Source organism: Oryx dammah, unplaced genomic scaffold (genome assembly GCF_014754425.2).
Source record: "Oryx dammah isolate SB20612 unplaced genomic scaffold, SCBI_Odam_1.1 HiC_scaffold_11, whole genome shotgun sequence".
NCBI classification, from domain to species: Eukaryota; Metazoa; Chordata; class Mammalia; order Artiodactyla; family Bovidae; genus Oryx; species Oryx dammah.
In genome coordinates, this window is record NW_024070195.1 from 20,788,751 (window position 1) to 20,794,332 (window position 5,582).

Sequence of the window (5,582 nt, forward strand, 5' to 3'; positions counted from 1 at the left end):
CGTTTCCGACTCTTTGTGACCCCATGGACTGTAGCTTACCAGGCTCCTTCATCCATGGAGTTTTCCAGGCAAGAGTACTGGAGTGGGTTGCCATTTCCTTCTCCAGGGGATCTTCCTGACCCAGGGATAGAGCCTGGGTGTCCCGCATTCCTTGCGGAAACTTACCATCTGAGCCACCAGGGAAGACCAATGAGTGCCATTGTGCGGTAGTTTGAACGGATATCCTTACTACACAAAAAAAGAAGAAAAAAAATCTCCAGGATGTTGCCTTAGCTTGCCACTCCTGGAATTTATTTAAGAACTGGGGTTATGAAAGGAGTTGGGTTTTGTTTGTTTGATTGTTTTCATAAACAGAGAAAAAAAGGAGGGAAATGCCCTGCAACCGTAAACATTGCTTCACAGGCATGAACAAACCTGGGCTCTACAGGCAGCCTACTCAGTTATGTAAGGGCTGGAGAATGGGTGGGGTCAGCTGTTTCCGTAGTGTAGTGGTTATCACGTTCGCCTCACACGCGAAAGGTCCCCGGTTCGAAACCGGGCGGAAACATATTTTCCTAAACTGTTAGACACCGCTACTTGATTTAAGAGATTTCAACTTTCTTATATGTAAAAACTAACACAGCCCACAAATCTTTGCACTTGCTGTTTGTTTGAAAGAAATTATCCCGAGTCCCGCGGTGATGCCTGGTTTCGCTGTGCACATGCTGTAGCGTTCTCTTTTCTCTCTTTGGCTGGGTTCCCACCCGGCCTGCGAGCTCGCGTCTCTGAGACAAAATCAGAGGACGGAGATGAGCCCGCGCCACGGAAACAGTTGTTCTCTTTGGAATTGGGATTTCTACGAAAAGAGGCTTCACCAGGAACTGACTCTGAAGGCTCCTTGATCTTAGCAGGAAAGTCTCCCAACTTAAACCAGTTCTAACTGAAGAGAAATCTTATTCTTCCTCCCAGCTTTTCCTAAAGGCATCTGTGCTCGTGCACCAAAGCGATTGTGCATTAGGGAAAGGGAAATAGACTTTTCAGGGGTTACTAGACAATGGCTCTGAACTGGCATCAACTGCTAGAGATACAAGATATCACTGCTGTCTATCGAGCAAAGTACGTATTCATGAAGATCAGACAACCTATGAAGGTTGGGTTTGTTTGTTTGTTTGTTTGTTTGTTTGCCTCCGATCCATTTCACTGTGGGCATAGTGGGCCTCTGAGTCCACCCTGTGATTACTTTCCCAACTCCAGACAGAATCTCTATGTCATTTCCATGACTGATGGAGTGAAGGTTATTATGGAATAAAAGGCCAATTAGACGCCACCAGGATTTTCTCTATGAAAATAATTAAACCAAACACAAAACTGATATTCCTGGAGGGGTAGCTGAGATTAGTGCCAACATCAAGAGCTTGAAATGTACAGGGTCACAAATTCACCAAATTTCTATTCAATTCATTTACTCAAGTATAGAAGATAAATCTGTTATAGAGAATGACAGTTAGTTATTGTAAATCTGGTTAAGTGATTATGTCAGTTGCATCTGTTAGCCCAGATGTCCTTTCACTAGTGGAGAAAATGTACAGATACCCTGGCACCTGGTATGCAGCTACTGATTGCCATTTTCTCTATATTCAGTCAGAAAGAGCATCAGAAGCAACTGAGCTTTCAGCTGGCTGAATTAACTGAACAGCTTACCTACCCTACCTATCAACTCTTCAATCATATGTTATAAATTAGTCTACAGAGACCGTCACCACCTTACCATGTGTTCTAAAGTTGAAAGCTGATTATTGTTGTTTTACGTGAATATTTCAGGCAAATTTATATTGTGCAAACTGATCACAAATGAATGGGTTTACCTTTCCAGAACAGGCTCAGTCTTGTGAGCCTCACTTGTGTCTTTATCCCAGTTTTAGTCCATATGGATTATGTAACAAAAATACTATAGACCAAGTGGCTTAAAAGACAAGCATTTATTTCTCACAGTTATGGAGGCCAGTGTTGATTCTCACTCTGGTGAAATTTTGTTTCCTGGCTGCCTGTCTCACAGACAGCTGTCTACTCACTATATCCTCAGATGCAGAAAAGGGTGAAGAAGTTCTCTACCATCTCTTTTAGAAGGACCTAATTCTACTCATGAATGACTCAATGACCTAAAGCACCTGCCTCCCAAAACCATCACATTGGGGATTAGGTTTCAACATATTGGGGGCAGTGGGGGGAAGCATATTCAGTCTATAGCAATCCCCAAAACATCCGTTTCCTTTTCTACCCTCAACTATGTTTAGTCACGGATAATATTGACCATCTGTGTGAGGAGGCCAATGGTCAATAGGTGATGCTGAAATCAGTTGTTAAGACATTTTGAATGAAAATTATCCTGAACTGATTTTTCACATCTGGAACTGCTGCCCCATCATACAGTCCTGTCAGTAGAGTCTGAGTCTTCAGAGCCATCAAAGGAGTCATTTTCTAAGATTTTTTACCTCCCACTTCTTCCTAAAATTGAGAAAGTTGACTGAGAAAGAAGATTGGACATATTTTAAAATCAAAGAAGCTTTAAAACATGATAATAAGTTACCAGCATTTTCTCCACCAACTTTTTTTTCCCACTGGATAGTATCCATACACATTTACAGCTCCAAACCCACAGGTGTCCATCCAGGATGAAAGAAAAAGAACATCTCCTGGGGGATTGTTGATATGTAGAAGAGTATGGAAGCCTCACAGTGGCACAGAGAGTCTGAGAAACCATTTAGAACTCTGATGAAAGTTAAACTCCCAAGGAGGAGACAGGGAGGAAGGGATGAACAGTGACTGCTTTTGTTGTTGTTCAGTCACTCAGTGTGTCCGATTCTTTGTGACCCCATGGACTGCAGCATGCCAGGCTTCCCTCCTTCCCTATCTCCCAGAGTTTGCTCAAACTCATGTCCATTGAATCAGCGATTCCATACAACCATCTCATCCTCTGAATGTTGGAACCCACCAAAAAAAGTTACTCCACATCTAAGGGCAAAGGAGAAGCTGCAGCAAGATGGTAGGGGTTGCTGCTAAGTCACTTCAGTCGTGTCCGACTCTGTGCGACCCCATAGACGGCAGCCCACCAGGCTCCCCCATCCCTGGGATTCTCCAGGCAAGAACACTGGAGTGGGTTGCCATTTCCTTATCCAATGCATAAAAGTGAAAAGTGAAAGGGAAGTCGCTCAGTCGTGTCGACCCTTGGCATGGACTGCAGCCTACCAGGCTCCTCCATCCATGGGATTTTCCAGGCAAGAGTACTGGAGTGGGGTGCCACTGGGTGCAGTCACGTTTAAAATCAAACCCCACACCCGCAAGAGACGCACAAGCAAAACCTTGTGTACACCAGGACCCAGGGAAAGGAGCAGTGGCCCCCCACCCCAAAGAAACTGAGCCAGACCTACCTGCTTTGGGATGGGGTTATTTTAAACAGCTTTCTTTTCCTCTTTTCCCTCCCTCTTCGGGTCTCCCAAATTCGTTAGTAGAGTAGAAGTACTAGGAAGAAGATCAAAATCTAGGTGAGGAAAAAAAAAAAAAAAGCACATTTCAAAAGAACTTCTTAACTTATGAATGTATTTTACATCTTCATCCCAAGGTTATTCAATTCTTGAAAGTGCTCTGTTGGAAGTTCTGTGAAACTGCCAGAACTGTGAACTGGCTAAGTGGCAAAACTGGGGACAGGAAACTGGAAAGAATTTCTCATGAAAACAACTCCTGGGAAACTGTCCACTGTAAACAGAACTACACTCTGGCCAAGACAGATAATAAAAGAAAGATATGCTACTTTCTCTTCTCTGCAAAAACAAAGCAACAAAACACATACAAAGACAACTGTTAAAAATTGTATTCCTAGACCCAAAGGAGGATGTTTTAGCTATTTACATTCTGCAATTTTGGACAAAATAAGCCACTGAGATTACACTGTGAAGAGAACATCCTAGAGCAAATCAAGGACCTTGAGGTCAGGGTGAGTCTGACCTACTGAGCTGGTCCTGGTTGCTCACAAATAGGAGATTCAATTCAGTGTCTGAAGAATATTCCAGAACTATCTGATCTTGGATCACTTGATTCTCCCAGAGACCCCCATGTCTCCTGTGGCCTGTGTGTCCAGGTCTAAGCTTGGACAGCATTCCAAAACCTTTTTGCCTTTCTGCTTCAGGCTTCCTAAGTGACTTCAGATCTCATCTGTGTGATTTGCTTCTTCTGAGACTCCAAGTGAGGCCTCCTTCAGAATGCTGACTATTGCTGAGTTCCAGAAAGGAAGCTCTATTCCAGAGAATTCTGGTTAGAAAAATTTTCTCCCCTACTTCCTCATTTATAATGTCTTCTTGAACTTTTATTTGATTTTTTAATAGATAATGTCTAAAGTCTAAAGGGGAATGCAGTAAATTTCTCCCTCCTGCTTTCAAAGAGTTCCACCTCCTTAGTCTCCAGCCCCTCAACTGGGAACTTTTGCCATGAGTTTACTGATTATCCTTGAGAGGTTTTTTTTTTTTTTTTTTTTTTTTGTAACATGTGTATTCAACCTAACATGACTATACCTCCAACAGTAGAATTCTACAGAGATTGCTCTGAGTCTTTCTTTTATTTTATATGTATGTATATAGTAGTCTTTATCATTCTGCCTTAAATATGCATTGCATTCCACTGTATAGTTGTGCCATTATTTATCTAATTAAATAATTCTGACTAATTAAGTTTTTTTCAATCCTACTATTTCAAAGAATGCTTCAGAGAATAAGTTTGAACACAATATAATGTGTTCAAGTCTATCTCTTACATTTGTGGAAATGCTATGGCAAAGAGTATCTGCATTTGACATATTGGTAGATCCTGCCCAATTGTCCTTGTAACCTCAAAAGCATAGTGTATTTGTCTGTGGAAAACAGAAATGAATAGGATCGTAGGCACCCTTAATACGGCTTACTTCATTTCGTGCCAAGTATGAAGCACAACCAGGCAATCCATGAAAACTGTAGAAACTTTTAGAAAATCAAGGATTCTTGTGATGCTGGAATATTGACTTCTCTCAGAGGTGAGACTTCGCAGCATGGAGCCTGGCAGGATGGGGACAAGCTGGATGACGCTGAGCAGACAGATCTGATGAATACTTAAAGTAAACATACCAAATAAACAAGAACAGCCAAAATTGGTAGGCAGGATTGTAAGTCAGGGCCCTATTACAATGTGTTTTTTAACGTCCAAATACACGATGGAGGCAGAGCTGTGATGGCCGAGTGGTTAAGGCGTTGGACTCGAAATCCAATGGGGTCTCCCCGCGCAGGTTCAAATCCTGCTCACAGCGCTACTCAGTAGCTTCCTGTTCAACTCGCGAGGCGATTTGTTTTTCGCTGTGAATCTCTGCTTCAGATTTAGTTTTTAAAAACCTGTGATAAGATTCCACGCTCTGATAACAGAAATGCAGGTAGCTTCCCTAAAGAGTTTTCTCTGGTATTTAAAAGCAACCAGCTAACCATGCAACGGGCTAGCAAGAACTATAAAGATCTAAGGTCATAAATATCCTTGTGGAGTGTGTGTGTGCGCGCGCGCGCTCTTTAAAACTATAGAAATGAGGAAGC

General features: G+C 42.4%; 2 non-coding genes across 2 annotated transcripts; both read left to right on the forward strand.

Annotated features, from left to right (window-relative positions):
- The first annotated feature begins 474 nt into the window (after positions 1-474).
- TRNAV-CAC lies at positions 475-547 on the forward strand. Its single transcript has one exon. It is a non-coding gene; the product is annotated as a tRNA-Val (tRNA).
- Positions 548-5,226: 4,679 nt separating this feature from the next.
- TRNAS-CGA lies at positions 5,227-5,308 on the forward strand. The gene has a single exon. It is a non-coding gene; the product is annotated as a tRNA-Ser (tRNA).
- The last annotated feature ends 274 nt before the right edge of the window (positions 5,309-5,582 follow it).